The sequence below is a fragment of the Coregonus lavaretus genome (genome assembly GCF_964263955.1).
Source record: "Coregonus lavaretus genome assembly, chromosome: 28".
NCBI lineage: Eukaryota > Metazoa > Chordata > Actinopteri > Salmoniformes > Salmonidae > Coregonus > Coregonus lavaretus.
Genome location: NC_140015.1, coordinates 34003534 through 34023667, shown reverse-complemented (window position 1 = coordinate 34023667; position 20134 = coordinate 34003534). Strand labels below are relative to the sequence as shown.

General features: G+C 42.7%; 1 pseudogene across 1 annotated transcript in view; it reads right to left on the bottom strand.

Moving 5' to 3' along the window:
- Nucleotides 1-20134, bottom strand: part of LOC311103239 (arf-GAP with dual PH domain-containing protein 1-like) — a 73038-nt pseudogene that overhangs the window by 11835 nt on the left and 41069 nt on the right. Inside the window, exon 2 of the transcript in view lies at nt 2502-2632. The product of the transcript in view is annotated as an arf-GAP with dual PH domain-containing protein 1-like (transcript). The remainder of the gene's footprint in view (nt 1-2501; nt 2633-20134) is intronic.

Genomic DNA, 20134 nt, shown 5'->3' with positions numbered 1-20134 from the left:
TCTCATAGCCTGTCATGTAAAATCTATTTTTTTCACATTTCAAAGCTTTCAATACATTCTCTATGGGTGTCTGTGGGCTTGCACTTACGCGCTTTCGTCATACGTGACGTAACGTTGAACGTAACTAAGACAATGGCGGCTAGAAGCGTCTCTGTTGCGACCTGCAGTGCGGCGTTATTTTATGTTTTTAATTTGTAGACTTAGTTTACAAACATTCTGCCAACCATGGATTTCCAGTGGTTGGTTTTGGACTGATCTTGTTGATCGTGTACATACCCGCTACGAACGGACTAAATAATGAAAACGCTGCTGGCAGCTGAATCCCAATACAGCTGGGAGACTTGGCTGGATGAGTCCCGGACAGAGAAGTGGAGCCGGCCACCTTCACCCTGGTCAGAGCGGACCGCGATCCTGGTAAGAGAGCGACTCTGTACCCCGACATTGAACTGCTTTCTGTGTCATTGCGACCTTACTATCAATTCAATTCAATTTAAGGGCTTTATTGGCATGGGAAACGTGTGTTAACATTGCCAAAGCAAGGGAAGTAGATAGTAAACAAAAGTGAAATAAACAATAAATATTAACAGTAAACATTACACTCAGAAGTTTCAAAAGAATAAAGACATTTCAAATGTCATATTATGTATATATACAGTGTTGTTACAATGTGCAAATAGTTAAAGTACAAATGGGAAAATAAATAAACATAAATATGGGTTGTATTTACAATGGTGTTTGTTCTTCACTGGTTGCCCTTTTCTTGTGGCAACAGGTCACAAATCTTGCAGCTGTGATGGCACACTGTGGTTTTTCACCCAGTAGATAAGGGAGTTTATCAAAATTGGGTTTGTTTTCGAATTCTTTGTGGATCGCTGTAATCTGAGGGAAATATGTGTCTCTAATATGGTCATACATTTGGCAGGAGGTTAGGAAGTGCAGCTCAGTTTCCACCTCATTTTGTGGGCAGTGTGCACATAGCCTGTCTTCTCTTGAGAGCCAGGTCTGCCTACGGCGGCCTTTCTCAATAGCAAGGCTATGGTCACTGAGTCTGTACATAGTCAAAGCTTTCATTAAGTTTGGGTCAGTCACAGTGGTCAGGTATTCTGCCACTGTGTACTCTCTGTTTAGGGCCAAATAGCATTCTAGTTTGCTCTGTTTTTTTGTTTGTTCTTTCCAATGTGTCAAGTAATTCTCTTTTTGTTTTCTCATGATTTGGTTGGGTCTAATTGTGTTGTTGTTGTTGTTGTTGTCCTGGGGCTCTGTAGGTGATGGCTTTGTTATGGAAGGTTTGGGAATCGCTTCCTTTTAAGTGGTTACTATCTGCCCCGTGAGTTCCCCCAATTGTTTGTTACCGTTGTGTACTGTTGATAATCACAAGTTTACTGGAGAACTGAGACCAAGTAGAGACTTTGGACAGGGTGGATATGGTATAATAAAGGCAGTTTATTCAGAGGTAAAGATATCTGGAATCGCGTGCACGGACTCGTGCACGTGTGTAGGTCACCTAAATCATCAGAAAAATTGCCCCTCCTGAGAATTTTTTCAGGAGCCGCCACTGTCCAGCAGGACAGACTCACCTCTACCTCTGCACTACTCCATGGGTCCAGCAGGACAGACTCACCTCTACCTCCGCATCACTCCATGGGTCCAGCAGGACAGACTCACCTCTACCTCTGCACTACTCCATGGGTCCAGCAGGACAGACTCACCTCTACCTCTGCACCACTCCATGGGTCCAGCAGGACAGACTCACCTCTACCTCTGCACTACTCCATGGGTCCAGCAGGACAGACTCACCTCTACCTCTGCACTACTCCATGGGTCCAGCAGGACAGACTCACCTCTACCTCCGCACCACTCCATGGGTCCAGCAGGACAGACTCACCTCTACCTCTGCACTACTCCATGGGTCCAGCAGGACAGACTCACCTCTACCTCTGCACCACTCCATGGGTCCAGCAGGACAGACTCACCTCTACCTCTGCACTACTCCATGGGTCCAGCAGGACAGACTCACCTCTACCTCCGCACTACTCCATGGGTCCAGCAGGACAGACTCACCTCTACCTCTGCACTACTCCATGGGTCCAGCAGGACAGACTCACCTCTACCTCTGCACTACTCCATGGGTCCAGCAGGACAGACTCACCTCTACCTCTGCACTACTCCATGGGTCCAGCAGGACAGACTCACCTCTACCTCCGCACCACTCCATGGGTCCAGCAGGACAGACTCACCTCTACCTCTGCACTACTCCATGGGTCCAGCAGGACAGACTCACCTCTACCTCCGCATCACTCCATGGGTCCAGCAGGACAGACTCACCTCTACCTCTGCACTACTCCATGGGTCCAGCAGGACAGACTCACCTCTACCTCCGCATCACTCCATGGGTCCAGCAGGACAGACTCACCTCTACCTCTGCACTACTCCATGGGTCCAGCAGGACAGACTCACCTCTACCTCTGCACTACTCCATGGGTCCAGCAGGACAGACTCACCTCTACCTCTGCATCACTCCATGGGTCCAGCAGGACAGACTTTACTTTGCTGATCTGGGAGATGTTTCTATGGAGGCCCGAGCAGCTCTGACACACAAACACACCCAGGGTGTAGGATGCCCACTCCGGGTCTGAAAAACACACACACGCACAGAGAGAGAGAACACACACATGCACACAGGACACACCCTTAGTTCACAGCAACAATGACAGTACTACAAATGGGGAAGTTCATTTTAAGGCTGCCTCAGACTAACAGAGATAGAATAGGCCACTACTACCATGAGGTGGTTACCACAGACCTCTAGACTGATATCTTAAAGGTCCAATGCAGCCGTTTTTATCTCAATATCATAGCATTTCTGTCACCTTACTGTGATTGTTTTCAATTAAAATGGTCAAAAGGAACCAAAATAGCTTCTTAGCAGGTAATGACACCAGGCAGGTCAAAACTACATCCCATCAAAACAGGCTGACATTTCAGGCGGTCTTTTCAAACAGCTCTTCCACTAAAAGGGCATTATCATACTTCACAGTATTATTCCAACCTCATATCGTGGAAATATATATAAAACACAGGGAAATGACTGCACTGGGCCTTATAGTTCTAGTTCTCATTGAGCACTGTAGATAATCTGTGTCTGCTACTTCCTGTCTACATGTACAGTATCTTCATAGTAAATAAATAAGTACAACACCATGCTACAAGAAGAAGACTTTATTGGTTCAGAAGAGAATGAGATTTGGTGAATACTTTGTTACTGTCATACAATGACAAAGAGAGTTTGTATGAAAAAGAGGGAGGACAGACAGACAGACAGAAGCAGACAGAGACAGGCAGGCAGGCAGGCAGGCAGAGACAGACAGACAGACATACAGACAGACAGACAGGCAGGCAGAGACAGACAGACAGACAGGCATACAGACAGGCAGACAGACAGACATGAGGCAGAAAAAGAAACGTCTCTAGAGAGTGGACTACATCTAGAAGACACACAATCAAAGGAATGTGAGGCCTTCATCCCCTCAGCCTGAGTCCCTGTGGAGGACACTGCCAGCCAGATAGATAGATGGACGGACAGACAGACACACAGACAGACAGACAGACACAGAGACTCTGGGCTAGGACATGGAAGATGGGAGACTGGGAGAGAGGAAAGGAGAGATCCCAATCAGCTCCAGCAGTCTCCTTTAAGACTACCTGGGAGCTCCCTTAGTCTGGGGAACACATCTCTCTTCTATATCTGCAGGACAGCAGTCAGGACACTGTATCCCAGATGTCTTCATTAGACACCAAACTGAGAAAAAAAACTGACTGAAAAATGGAGGGACTACCTGGACTTGTCCAATTAGAAATGCTAATTTTTGTTTTCCGTTGCAAAGCGTTTTAAAGTGTTTTCCGTTGTGTGGCCTAATGAATACAATAAAGCTGTGTTCAACTCAACAACGAGACAGCAGGTCACCTGTAGCTCCCTAGTCTACCCATCAGCCATCAGTCTGACCCCATACAGTGTGTATTCTCCTCCTCACTGACCTAGATTTCAGAGCAGAGTCTCATAGCAGTGTCCTCAGAGCAAACAAATGAAGCTAAGGTAAACTAATTTCCAGAGTTGTGACGCATGGCTTCATAGTAACCGGTGAACATCAATCAGACCATTAGCGCTCACATCAGAGTGTTGGGCTAAACGTCTGCTAGTACGAGACTGTCCTCCTGTGGGGGCTGGTGTGGGGAGGGAGGGGAGGGGAGGGAGGGGAGGGGAGGGTGGTTCTCCTATCTGTCTGATAGCTATGGGGAAAGGGTGGGGAACAGGAGAGGTGACAGAGTCTATCGGGCGCCACAGAGACTCACCTTGAGTCATCGTTATGGGGTAGCGTTTCCCATAGACACTATATGTGGCTCAACGCTGCTCCTGACATAGACGCCAGAAACAAACAGTGGTCGGTTGGGGAGGTCTCCCTGAATATATTTACTGATCACAATACATACAGCCACTATGGGTTCATCTGGTGTAGCAACTCAACTTCAGCCAGCCTCTTATGCCTGCTATTGGCAGAGGAGTACGAAGGAAACACATACCTTTCCTTCTGTTATGAATAAGATATTGATACGCCAAGAGAATTGTACAACAATACAAGTGTTTCTCTTCATACAGACAGTATTTGGTGACCTCAATCAACGAAACCTGCAACCTGCACCTTTACCACTATCAGTATTCCACTGCATCATCTACAGACAGACAGACAGACAAACAGACAGACAGACAGACAAACAGACAGACAGACAGACAGACAGACAGACAGACAGACAGACAGACAGACAGACAGACAGACAGACACACAGACACACAGACACACAGACACACAGACAGACAGACAAATGGTCAGACAGACAGACAGACAAATGGACGGCTGGACAGACAAAAGGACAGACGGACGGACATAGGGAATCTATAGAGCCCCACGGCCCCCTGGGAAACATACTGCTCTGCTGTAACAAGATATGGTATAGCTTTCTGTAAGTATTTTCCCTAAAAAGACTCTCATGTAGCTCAGTATGTTTGCATGAAATGTAGCTTTAATACCAGGGAGCCAAGAAAGAGTGATATGAAACACATTCTAGTGTCATTCTAGGACTTTAGGGCCTATATTCTGTTTTACAAAGTCTGGCCCCAACATCCTTCTGGCCCCAACAGCTTTGATGGAAAAGGCAGAGCCTGTCGTTAAAATATGATCAAAGCAACGGAAGACTTTAGAAGAATGTGGTATATGTCCTTTTCTAGCTATGCCTAAGTACATTGTTTGTATACTGTATGTCTGGCCAGCGTTGTTGTGTGAGATGCTTTTAGTCTGTTTTGGTTTCAGTGGCTGCTGTTTATAATTAGGTCATAGAACTAGAACAAGTGGTTTTCTATGGAGGCTGCAGTCATTGTATCAGCGTTAGTAAATACCCCCCCCCCCCCTTCCCATATCTCACACACACACACACCATACACACAGAGAGAGTGACACACACACACACACCCCATACACTGAGAGAGAGGGAGACACACACACACACACACACACAATCTAACTAATGTAACTCAGCCAAGCAACACATCGGGGTATAACCATTAGAGACATCTAACTAATGTAACTCAGCCAAGCAACACACCAGGGTATAACCATTAGATACATATAACTCAGCCAAGCAACACACCAGGGTATAACCATTAGATACATCTAACTCATCTAACTCAGCCAAGCAACACACCAGGGTATAACCATTAGATACATCTAACTCAGCCAAGCAACACACCAGGGTATAACCATTAGATACATCTAACTCAGCCAAGCAACACACCAGGGTATAACCATTAGATACATCTAACTCAGCCAAGCAACACACCAGGGTATAACCATTAGATACATCTAACTCAGCCAAGCAACACACCAGGGTATAACCATTAGATACATCTAACTCAGCCAAGCAACACACCAGGGTATAACCATTAGATACATCTAACTCAGCCAAGCAACACACCAGGGTATAACCATTAGATACATCTAACTCAGCCAAGCAACACACCAGGGTATAATCATTAGAGACATTGTACAAAAATATGATATCATTAAGTAGCCTGCCACTGTTGCACTGCGATATACAGTACCAGTCAAAAGTTTGAACACACCTACTCATTCAAGGGTTTTCCTTTATTTGTACTATTTTCTACATTGTAGAATAATAGTGAAGACATCAAAAGTATGAAAGAACACATATGGAATCATGTAGTAACCAAAAAAGTCTTAAACAAATATTTGAGATTATTCAAAGTAGCCACCCTTTGCCTTAATGACAGCTTTGCACACTCTTGGCATTCTCTCAACCAGCTTCATGAGGTAGTCACCTGGAATGCATTTCAATTAACAGGTGTGCCTTGTTAAAAGTTAATATGTGGAATTTATTTCCTTCTTAATGCATTTGAGCCAATCAGTTGTGTTGTGACAAGGTACAGTGCCTTGCAAAAGTATTCACCTACCTTGGCGTTTTTCCTATTTTGTTGCATTACAAACTGTAATTTAAATGGATTTTTATTTTTATTTCATGTAATGGACATACACAAAATTGTCAAAATTGGTGAAGTGAAATGGAAAAATAAATAACGGAAAAGTGGTGCGTGCATATGTATTCACCCCCTTTGCTATGAAGACCCTAAATAAGATCTGGTGCAACCAATTACCTTCAGAAGTCACATAATTAGTTAAATAAAGTCCACCTGTGTGCAATCTAAGTGTCACATGATATGTCACATGATCTCAGTATCTATACACCTGTTCTGAAAAGCCCCAGAGTCTGCAACACCACTAAGCAAGGGGCACCACCAAGCAAGCAGAACCATGAAGACCAAGGAGCTCTCCAAACAGGTCAGGGACAGAGTTGTGGAGATGTACAGATCAGGGTTGGGTTATAAAAAAATATCTGAAACTTTGAACATCCCACGGAGCACCATAAAATCCATGATTAAAAAATTGAAAGAATATGGCACCACAACAAACCTGCCAAGAGAGGGCCGCCCACCAAAACTCATGGACCAGGCAAGGAGGGCATTAATCAGAGAGGCAACAAAGAGACCAAAGAACCCTGAAGGAGCTGCAAAGTTCCACAGCGGAGATTGAAGTATCTGTCCATAGGACCACTTTAAGCCGTACACTCCACAGAGCTGTGCTTTACAGAAGAGTGGCCAGAAAAAAGCCGTTGCTTAAAGAAAAAAATAAGCAAACACGTTTAGTTATTCGCCAAAAGGCATGTGGGAGACTCCCCAAACATATGGAAGAAGGTACTCTGGTCAGATGAGACATAAATTTAGCTTTTTGGCCATCAAGGAATATGCTATGTCTGGCGCAAACCCAACACCTCTCATCACCCTGAGAACACCATCCCCACAGTGAAGCATGGTGGTGGCAGCATCATGCTGTGGGGATGTTTTTCATCGGCAGGGACTGGGAAATTGGTCATAATTGAAAGAATGATGGATGGCGCTAAATACAGGGAAATTCTTGAGGGAAACCTGTTTCAGTCTTCCAGAGATTTGAGACTGGGACGGAGGTTCAGCTTCCAGCAATACAATGACCCTAAGCATACTGCTAAAGCAACACTCGAGTGGTTTAAGGGGAAACATTTAAATGTCTTGGAATGGCTTAGTCAAAGCCCAGACCTCACCAGCGGAACCCATCCAACTTGAAGGTGCTGGAGCAGTTTTGCCTTGAAGAATGGGCAAAAATCCCAGTGGCTTGATGTGCCAAGCTTATAGAGACATTCCTCAAGAGACTTGCAGCTGTAATTGCTGCAAAAGGTGGCTCTACAAAGTATTGACTTTGGGGGGGTGAATAGTTATGCACGCTCAAGTTTTCTGTTTTTTTGTCGTATTTCAAGTTTGTTTCACAATAAAAAATATTTTGCATCTTCAAAGTGGTAGGCATGTTGTGTAAATCAAATGATACAAACCCCCAAAAAATCCATTTTAATTCCAGGTTGTAAGGCAACAAAATAGGAAAAATGCCAATGGGGGTGAATACTTTCACAAGCCACTGTAGGGGTGGTATACAGAAGACAGCACTATTTGGTGAAAGACTAAGTCCATATTATGGCAAGAACAGCTCAAATAAGCAAAGAGAAACGACAGTCCATCATTACTTTAAGACATGAAGGTCAGTCAATACGGAACATTTCAAGAACTTTGAAAGTTTCTTCAAGTGCAGTTGCAAAAACCATCAAGCGCTATGATGAAACTTTCTCTCATGAGGACCGCCACAGGAAAGGAAGAACCAGAGTTATCTCTGCTGCAGAGGATAAGTTCTTTAGAGTTACCAGCCTCAGAAATTGCAGCCCAAATAAATGCTTCACAGAGTTCAAGTAACAGACACATCTCAACATCAACTGTTCAGAGGAGACTGTGTGAATCAGGCCTTCATGGTCGAATTGCTGCAAAGAAACCACTACTAAAGGACACCAATAAGAAGAAGAGACTTGCTTGGGCCAAGAAACACAAGCAATGGACATTAGACTGGTGGAAATCTGTTTTTTGGTCTGATGAGTCCAAATTTGAGATTTTTGGCTCCAAACGCCATGTTTTTGTGAGACGCAGAGTAGGTGAACGAATGATCTCCGCATATGTGGTTCCCACCGTGAAGCAAGGAGGAGGAGGTGTGATGGTGTGGGGGTGCTTTGCTGGTGACAATTTCTGTGATTTATTTAGAATTCAAGGCACACTTAACCAGCATGGCTACCACAGCACTCTGCAGCAATACACCATCCCATCTGGTTTGCGCTTAGTAGGACTATCATTTGTTTTTCAACAGGACAATGACCCAACAAACCTCCAGGCTGTGTAAGTGCTATTTGACCAAGAAGGAGAGTGATGGAGTGTTGCATCAGGTGACCTGGCCTCCACAATACCCGACCTCAACCCAATTGAGATGGTTTGGAATGAGTTGGACCGCAGAGTGAAGGAAAAGCAGCCAACAAGTGCTCAGCATAAGTGGGAACTCCTTCAAGACTGTTGGAAAAACATTCCAGGTGAAGCTGGTTGAGAGAATGCCAAGAGTGTGCAAAGCTGTCATCAAGGCAAAGGGTGGCTACTTTGAAGAATATAAAATATAAAACATATTTTGATTTGTTTAACACTTTTTTGGTTACTACATGATTCCATATGTGTTATTTCATAGTTTTGATGTCTTCACTATTATTCTACAATGTAGAAAATAGTAAAAATAAAGAAAAACCCTTGAATGAGTAGGTGTGTGCAAACTTTTGACTGGTACTGAACATCTACTAATTAAAGGGATAGTGGGGGATATACAGTACATCACCTAATTAAAGGGATCGTGCGAGATTATCATAAACCTGCAAAAAGACAAGTCACTCAGTGAGTGGATTTATGTCTATGGTAAATGCCACAGAGATAGGGAGGGTGGGGGATGGCAAAGATATTGAGAGATAGAGGAGGAGCCACTGACAAGAGGCATGAGAGGAGAGAACAGAAAAGAGACAGATGGGGAAAAGAGAATGGAGAAGACAAAGTGAAAGCATAAAGAGGGACATTGTCTGACAGACCAACCAACCTTCACATCTTCCTGTTATTGACTTATTTACTGACTTATTTTCTTACTGATTCCCATTTCTCAACCAACCATCTCTTCTCTCAATTACAGAAAGTAATGGCACAAACCCAGACAGTACACTCAGTACACCAGCCATGCTGTGAGATTAGAAAGAAAGAAAGAAAGAAAGACAGACAGACAGACAGACAGACAGACAGACAGACAGACAGACAGACAGGCAGACAGGCAGGCAGGCAGGCAGACAGACAGACAGACAGACAGACAGACAGACAGACAGACAGACAGACAGACAGACAGACAGACAGACAGACAGACAGACAGACAGACAGACAGACAGACAGACAGACAGACAGACAGACAGACAGACAGACAGACAGACAGACAGACAGACAGACAGACAGACAGACAGACAGACAGACAGACAGACAGACAGACAGACAGACAGACAGACAGACAGACAGACAGACAGACAGACAGACAGACAGACAGACAGACAGACAACCGACAAAAGCCATGCAGTGAGTTAAAAAAATTACCTGACACTGCATGCAATGTTTTCACTATCAGTTTGCTCATACTAACAGCTTCACCGAAATACACATAACTTCTCATTTGGAAATTCTGGGATACATGGTAAAGTGTCAGTCACCCAATGTTGGCAAAGCACATTTCTTTCTAAACAGCCTATCTGTTGTATCTTTTGTTTAAAATCTACTAAAGGAAACACTCACATCATCCCTGATCCCAACAACCCAAACCGATGGAAGACTGAATTGAATAAAGAAGATATGGATGCAACCCCAAGAGGCCTGCACAGTCCCTATACTGACCAGATACTGCTACTAGCATCAGAGAAACATCTGAATAAATTCTACCTTGTAGATACTGTATTTCTTTCAAAAGCCAAGCAGGACATGACATAACTGTGAACTCTGTGACCTCGGATCTAGAGATGAGCTCATAGCTGAGTCACCATGGGAACGTGTGGGTGTGCTCAGCACTCAGCCTTGGGTTATGTTCATTAGGGCATGTAACAAAAAATTGTTTTACCGTTTTGCATGAAAATGAAAATGAGAGCTTCTTATTGGACAATTCCAAGCAGTCCGTCCCTGTTTCAGTCTGTTTTTCTTCCATTTGGTGCCTAATGAATACAACCCTGGAGTATCTATCGTCTCCATACAGAGCAGACTGGCTCCACAGGCTAAACCGGCCGTCTGATCTGCATCATTGATAGCACATCACTCCTGATGAAATATAGTTCTAAGGATAGTTCTAATTAAATGATTTAAAGACGGAATACAATATATTTTATGTTGACTGGACCCTCTTAAGTCTTTTCAAAATCCATGCAGTTGCTATTCATTGCACATATTCATTATTACCCTGAAAATAAATAAGGCTATGACTACTTGACTTCGAGCGCTGACTTGTACAGCATAGTAACTGCTACAGAGGATGGAACCAGAGGATTAATATTGCATAGATGGTAGGGCATGTCCACTTGAATGAGTCATAGCATTAAGGAATCATAAATTGTCTGTATTGTATTCCTGGTCAGTGGTCACAATAAACTTATGGAGACTCTATTACAACCTACATTAAGATTAGATGCAGGTCTCACTCTGTTGAGGTAGGTAAAGCTATAAACTGGCATTTGTCAGATGGGCAGTGTGCCAGGGAGAGAGAGAGAGCCTGGGGAACTCACACAAGGCAGGACATGAAGGTCAGGGAATTAGGTCTACATCCCAAAATATTATGTTATTCTGTCAGTCAGCCTGTCTGTCCTTCTGCCTTTCCCTCTGTCTCACGGTTCCAGTCTCTTGCTCTCTCTCACTCTCTCTCTCTGATACAAACATTTAAATGTTCACCTGATTTCACTGTATTGTTATGCAATGACAACTGTTTGACTGCACTAGATCTTAAACAGACTCTGATAACGGCAAACAATAGAGCATTACAGTAGTGTCACGATTGTTAATTGATGAAGCGGACCAAGGCGCAGCGTGATAAGCGTACATACTTTATTTGTACTTACACGAACAAAAACAATAAACAACGATACGTGAAGTCCTGAGGTTAATACACAACACAAACCTTTACGGATCAAGATCCCACAACGACTAGTGCCAAACAGGCTGCCTAAGTATGGTCCCCAATCAGAGACAACGAGCTACAGCTGTCTCTGATTGGGAACCACCCTGGCCAACATAGATCAACACGATCTAGAAACTCAAACATAGAAATTAAACAATGAAAATCCACACCCTGGCTCAACCTTTAAGAGTCCCCAGAGCCAGGGCGTGACAAGTAGCCTACAGTACTTGCATGGCTGTGTATCGGATTTACGTACAGAATAATATGAAATGCTCTGAGACCAGGCTGTGCAGTGAACATGATTGCTATAGTATCCAATCACCCAAGTCAAAACATTGACAACTGCATCAAGAAAGATTATTCCTATTTTAGCCTACCCGCAACTTGATGATATATGGTCTGGGGGGGGGGGGCATTAGTTACACACTGCACGGGTACTACATCTTCTCACCTACAGTCCTCCCTTCCAGAGCTATGTCTTTAGCTATAAATAACATGGCTCTACTCCCTTCACCTCTACTTCAGATGAATAATCTTGAACACTAGCTGGAGGTAGAGTTGCATCTTGGCGTTTTATTGCCGCTCTCTTGACAACTCACCGGAATCCAGCAATTTCAGTGACGTCTCCATTTCAAGAGCATGTACAGTCGTGGTCAAAAGTTTTGAGAATGACACAAATACTAATTTTCACAAAGTCTGCTGCCACAGTTTTGATGATGGTTTGATTTGCCATGAAAATGAACTTAATCCCCAAAAAAACATTTCCACTGCATTTCAGCCCTGCCACAAAAGAACCAGCTGCCATCATGTCAGTGATTCTCTCGTTAACATAGGTGAGAGTGTTGACAAGGACAAGGCTGGAGATCACTCTGTCATGCTGATTGAGTTAGAATAACAGACTGGAAGCTTTAAAAGGAGGGTGGTGCTTGAAATCATTGTTCTTCCTCTGTTAACCATGTTTACCTGCAAGGAAACACGTGCCGTCATCATTGCTTTGCACAAAAAGGGCTTCACAGGCAAGGATATTGCTGCTAGTAAGATTGCACCTAAATCAACTTCAAGGAGAGAGGTTCAATTGTTGTGAAGAAGTCGTCAGGGCGCCCAAGAAAGTCCAGCAAGCGCAAGGACCGTCTCCTAAAGTTGATTCAGCTGCGGGATCGGGGCACCACCAGTGCAGAGCTTGCACAGGAATGGCAGCAGACAGGTGTGAGTGCATCTGCACGCACAATGAGGCGAAGACTTTTGGAGGATGGCCTGGTGTCAAGAAGGGCAGCATAGAAGCCACTTCTCTTCAAGAAAAACATCAGGGACAGACTGATATTCTGCAAAAGGTACAGGGATTGGACTGCTGAGGACTGGGGTAAAGTAATTTACTCTGATGAATCCCCTTTCCGATTGTTGCTTCTCAGCCAAGGGAGTGGGCTCACTCACAATTTTGCCTAAGAACACAGCCATGAATAAAGAATGGTACCAACACATCCTCCGAGAGCAACTTCTCCCAACCATCCAAGAACAGTTTGGTGACAACCAAGGCCTTTTCCAGCATGATGGAGCACCTTGCCATAAGGCAAAAGTGATAACTAAGTGGCTCGGGGAACAAAACATCGAAATGTTGGGTCCATGGCCAGGAAACTCCCCATACCTTAATCCCATTGAGAACTTGTGGTCGATCCTCAAGAGGCGGGTGGACAAACAAAAACCCACAAATTCTGACAAACTCCAAGCATTGATTATGCAAGAATGGGCTGCCATCAGTCAGGATGTGGCTCAGAAATTAATTGACAGCATGCCAGGGCGGATTGCAGAGGTCTTGAAAAAGAAGGGTCAACACTGCAAATATTGACTCTTTGCATAAACTTAATGTACAGTTGAAGTCGGAAGTTTACATACATCTTAGCCAAATACATTTAAACTCAGTTTTTCACAATTCCTGACATTTAATCCTAGTAAAAATTCCCTGTCTTAGGTCAGTTAGGATCACGACTTTATTTTAAGAATGTGAAATGTCAGAATAATAATAGAGATAATTATTTATTTCAGCTTTTATTTCTTTCATCACATTCCCAGTGGGTCAGAAGTTTACATACACTCAATTAGTATTTGGTAGCATTGACTTTAAATTGTTTAACTTGGGTCAAATGTTTTGGGTAGCCTTCCACAAGCTTCCCACAATTAGTTGGGTGAATTTTGGCCCATTTTTCCTGACAGAGCTGGTGTAACTGAGTCAGGTTTGTAGGCCTCCTTGCTCGCACACGCTTTTTCAGTTCTGCCCACATATTGTCTATAGGATTGAGGTCAGGGCTTCGTGATGACCACTCCAATACCTTGACTTTGTTGTCCTTAAGCCATTTTGCCACAACTTTGGAAGTATGCTTGGGGTCATTGTCTATTTGGAAGACCCATTTGCGACCAAGCTTTAACTTCCTGACTGATGTCTTGAGATGTTGCTTCAAAATATCCACATAATTTTCCTTCCTCATGATGCCATCTATTTTGTGAAGTGCACCAGTCCCTCCTGCAGCAAAGCACCCCCACAGCATGATGCTGCCACCCCCGTGCTTCACGGTTGGGATGGTGTTCTTCGGCTTGCAAGCTGCCCCCTTTTTCCTCCAAACATAACGATGGTCATTATGGCCAAACAGTTCTATTTTTGTTTTATCAGACCAGAGGACATTTCTCCAAAAAGTACGATCTTTGTCCCCATGTGCAGTTGCAAACCGTAGTCTGGCTTTTTTATGGCGGTTTTGGAACAGTGGCTTCTTCCTTGCTGAGCGGCCTTTCAGGTTATGTCGATATAGGACTTGTTTTACTGTGGATATAGATACCTTTGTACCTGTTTCTTCCAGCATCTTCACAAGATCCTTTGCTGTTGTTCTGGGATTGATTTGCATTTTTCGCACCAAAGTACGTTCATCTCTAGGACACAGAACGCGTCTCCTTCCTGAGCGGTATGACGGCTGCGTGGTCCCATGGTGTTTATACTTGCGTACTATTGTTTGTACAGATGAATGTGGTACCTTCAGGCGTTTGGAAATTGCTCCCAAGGATGAACCAGACTTGTGGAGGTCTACAAAAAATTTTCTGAGGTCTTGGCTGATTTCTTTTGATTTTCCCATAATGTCAAGCAAAGAGACACTGAGTTTGAAGGTAGGCCTTGAAATACATCCACAGGTACACCTCCAATTGACTCAAATGATGTCAATTAGCCTATCAGAAGCTTCTAAAGCCATGACATCATTTTCTGGAATTTTCCAAGCTGTTTAAAGGCACAGTCAACTTAGTGTATGTAAACTTCTGACCCACTGGAATTGTGATACAATGAATTATAAGTAAAATCTCTGTAAACAATTGTTGGAAAAATTACTTGTGTCATGCACAAAGTAGATGTCCTAACCGACTTGCGAAAACTATAGTTAGTTAACAAGATATTTGTGGAGTGGTTGAAAAACAAGTTTTAATGATTCCAACCTAAGTATATGTAATCTTCCGACGTCCACTGTAATTGTCAATATAAGCCTTTGACACTTAAGGAATGCTTGTAATTATACTTCAGTATACCATAGTAACATCTGACAAAAATATCTCATAACACTGAAGCAGCAAACTTTGTGAAGACCAATACATGTGTCATTCTCAAAACTTTTGACCACGACTGTAGACGTAAACTCAAAACCAGCCATGAATCCACAGAAACCGATTCCTAAAATGGCATGAAGATGACTATTTCTAGTCATCGTCAAGAGTTTTACTGCGCATCAATTTATTTATTTCACCTTTATTTAACCAGGAAAATACTGTAGAAACCTAGTTTGCAAGGGAGACCTGACAATAGGTCAGCAGGAAATAGTCGAAGTTGCATTGAATATTTTTTTTATATATTTTTTTTATTATGGCTCTTTGGCCACGCACACCAATGGTGGTTTTGGCCTTTAAAAGAACAATGCATATGCAGAAAATATTTCATCCCTACTGCAAAATATGGTGGTGGATCTTTGATGTTATGGGGCTATTTTGCTTCCACTGGTTCTGGGGCCCTTGTTAAGGTCAACGGCATCATTAACTTTACTAAGTACCAGGACATTGTTTTTACAAAAACCTGGATGTCTCTGCCAGGAGGCTGAAACTTGGCCGCAAGTGAATCTTCCAGCAAGACAATAATCCCAAGCACAAATCAAAATCCACAATTAAATGATTAATTGACCAGAAAATCAACATTTTGCAACAACCATCTCAGTCTCCGGACTTGAACCTCATTGAAAACCTGTGGTTTGAATTGAAGAGTGCAGTCCATAAGCGCAGACAAAGGATATCAAGGATCTGGAAAGATTCTGTATGGAGGAATGGTCTAAGATTCCTCCCAATGTGTTCTCCAATTTCATAAAACATTAAAGAAAAAGGCTCAGTGTTGTTATCCTAGCATGGGGAGGGTGTTGGAGTATTGAAAACAGGAGATCCAATAACCCATATCTTTTTGATACTTGGTTTTATTACTTGCTAAACAAAATATATTTCTCTGAGCAATTATGTTAGTATAAAATCATACCATTTGTAAAAATGTTTGAGCATACAATAAAGCTCAGTATTATAATTTTGTATATAGTATTTCTTGCTCATCTTTATCAAAGGATCCAATAATTTTGGACCCAACTATTTACATAAATTAAACTACAAAAGACCCACATGGCCCTCAAACTCCAACAGCCTCACAGCTCTGCAAGCTGACACACTGATTGATCACCCACACCTGTGCATAATCAAGACTTCCAGGCAGAACACAGCACCTGACCGGTTAGTGCTGCCACCTGGGGATGGAGTGTGTAAGTGGTAGTGTAGTGTCAAGCTCCTAAACTACCTGACCTATTCCATAACACTATGTGTGTCTAGCTCGCCAATAAACTGAGGGTGGCATATAGACTTACAGAATGGACTGAAATCGGCATAAACATACGAGCCCAACCAGGGACACATGCTGTACATCTATGATATACACATATATATATAGAATATGCATAAGATTGTGCTATTTAAAATCTGCCTACATACATTTCTTATAAAGAGAGCTGAAGTCTCCACCTCTTCATGACATGGCCCTGGACCCAGAACTAAGAATTGATCAAGGTATTTTGCCAGGATGGCAACATAAATTATTTAATTTAAATTAAATTACTTGAGTGTTTGTAAACTAACAATATTGCTATTTATTGCAGACGGAAAGGTCGTCACTATCTGGCCAAGTTGCAAAGTCAAAGCGACTAACCAGGCGTGTGAATAATAATAATAATTATAAGCAGTTTATGAAAACAATTTCGGGGGAAACATGAACAAGTAGCCGTCGAGGACACCTTTCACACGGGACATTAGGGGTGTAATCATTATGCCGATTCTGTTGCAAAACGTTTCGTCTCCAAAAACCGTTTACTCCAAAAGGAAAACGCAAACGAGAGTTTCTATTGGACAAATCCAGCTAGGTCCCGCCCCGCTTCTTAACGTTTGCTCTGTTTTCTTACCTTTAGTTCTTCAATGGTTTCCGTAATGAATACACACAGCTCATCAGCTCTGTTCTGTTCTATGTTTCCATTTTATACCATCGGATGGCAGTATCTTCCCCACTTGATATTTTGCCAAATTCACTATGAGCCCTATACCAATAGGTGAGACGAGATTAGCAGTTACTTTGACACCAGAAATGTACTGGCTTTATGTTCTAATTCTGGAAAATGTACTCATTCACTTTGATAAAACTTTATAATCACTGGCTAAAATCGCAGGGAGTCACATGCATGGGCTACATGGGGATGAGATTGGGTTTACTTGTAGTCAATAGTTATTTTAAGGCTACATTTCACAGTCTTTAACTCTTTGATTAATGTATTGGAAATTATTTTTTGTGGTATAGGTATAGTAGAAGAGGTGCATCAACTGTTGAGAGGAAAATTACCAAGGCATGTCAGACAGAAACTCACATCCTGTTGCGAAACCCGCATCTTTGAAAAACTGTCAGCAGTATGATGAGAAAAGTTTTCAAGTGTCGCAATAAACATCTGACGAATAGTTAGAATATGTTTATAGGGTTACATTTTACAATACAATGCTACAAATGACGACTGGAATTGTAAAGCATAAGTGGTAAAATAATAAAAAGCGCAGGGATGAGTGATAAAAGGCTGTGTTTGTGTTTGATATGTAAGTGTACTCTGGCCTTGAGGTCCATAGGAGGGAATCAATCTTTATCTGAGCCTCATAATATGAATGTGTCAATATCCTGCAATGTACTGTAATCTCTTTCTAAGACCAAATAGGAAGGAGGAAAATAGTCATTGTAGATTTATAAAATAAGTTTTTCCATCCATTTATACTAGGGAAAACCAGGACATATAGATCAATTTGATTGAAATCAATGCAGTACAATAACATGCTTGATCATTGTTATACTGTACAATGCTATTTGCACCCATACCTTTAGATGTGTTAATGTCAGAGTAGATAGATGTGTTTGTAACTTAGCCTGTTGTCTTTCTCCCAGAGCATAGGACAATGACTACTGTAAAATCGATTAAGTTCACCAACATTGGTTGAATTATATGTTTATCATGACTAGTTCAGTTGTCACACATTAGTATCAGTAGTAGTTAGTTCTACAGTACCATGAGGACATCTAGTAGGTATTGTGGTGTAGCCATATTTTATATCCTTCACACTGTGTTATGTTGTTGCAGAGCATTTATGTTTATTTATGTAACTTTTATTTAGTCAGGGGAAACCCATTGAGAACAGGGTCTAATTTTCAAAGGTGCCCTGAGCACAGCAATACAACAACAGAACAATGCAACAGTACAAAAGGATCACTCTAACAAATAAAAAACTCATTTAAAAAAACAACACTACAAGTTACAACTTTCAACATTACAACCACAAGAATCTCTTAATTCAATCAAAATAACTGCAATTTACTGTATATTCAACACACCTAATACTAGTGTCTTAAACTGCCCTGGCAGCACCAGGGAACCAAGATGCAAGGAGATCTGCAGGTTATTCCAAGAATGGGGGGCATTAAAACTGAACGTGGATCTACCTAGATCAGTATGGACTAGTGGAACTTCGAGAGTTAACCATCCCTGTGAACGGGTTTGGTGTCTCATATTTAAACATTTTAGCAGTGAAGTGAGGTAGGTTCAAAGCCTTTTCAGCAGAGCTTTGTAAACAAAAAGGGAGTAATGAAGAGATTTAGGGGACTTTATTGAGGACCAGCCGACCTTCTGATACAGGATGCAGTGATGAGTTTAAAAACTTGTCACCTGTGATAAAGCGAAGTGTGCTATGGTAGACTGCATCCAGAGGTTTCCAAGAGGCTTTAGAGTGGTGTGTGCTGCACTTTGTTAATGGTGTCACTATAGTTACCAGGACAGTTATCAAATCAAATCAAATCAAATTTTATTTGCCACATGCGCCGAATACAACAGGTGTTGACATTACAGTGAAATGCTTACTTACAGCCCTTAACCAACAATGCATTTATTTTTTAATAAAAAGTGAAATAAAACAACAACAACAAAAAAGTGTTGAGAAAAAAAGAGCAGAAGTAAAATAAAATAACAGAAGGGAGGCTATATACAGGGGGGTACCGGTGCAGAGTCAATTTGCGGGGGCACCGGCTAGTTGAGGTAGTTTTGGTAATATGTACATGTGGGTAGAGTTAAAGTGACTATGCATAAATAATAAACAGAGTAGCAGCAGCGTAAAAAGATGGGGTGGGGGTGGGGGGGCAGTGCAAATAGTCCGGGTAGCCATGATTAGCTGTTCAGGAGTCTTATGGCTTGGGGGTAGAAGCTGTTGAGAAGCCTTTTGGACATAGACTTGGCACTCCGGTACCGCTTGCCATGCGGTAGCAGAGAGAACAGTCTATGACTAGGGTGGCTGGAGTCTTTGACAATTTTGAGGGCCTTCCTCTGACACCGCCTGGTATAGAGGTCCTGGATGGCAGGAAGCTTGGCCCCAGTGATGTACTGGGCCGTACGCACTACCCTCTGTAGTGCCTTGCGGTCGGAGGCCGAGCAGTTGCCATACCAGGCGGGGATGCAACCAGTCAGGATGCTCTCGATGGTGCAGCTGTATAACTTTTTGAGGATCTGAGGACCATGCCAAATCTTTTCAGTCTCCTGAGGGGGAATAGGCTTTGTCGTGCCCTCTTCACGACTGTCTTGGTGTGTTTGGAACATGATAGTTTGTTGGTGATGTGGACACCAAGGACACGAGGACCTCAGTCCTCTTTTTTTTCCTGTAGTCCGCAATCATCTCCTTTGTCTTGGTCACGTTGAGGGAGAGGTTGTTATCCTGGCAGATGATGGTGCTGTCAGTGAGCACTGCACAAAGGTATGAAGGTGTAACCCACATGAAAGGCTTCAGTGTATTCCTATGGGTTTCGTATACAAACATAA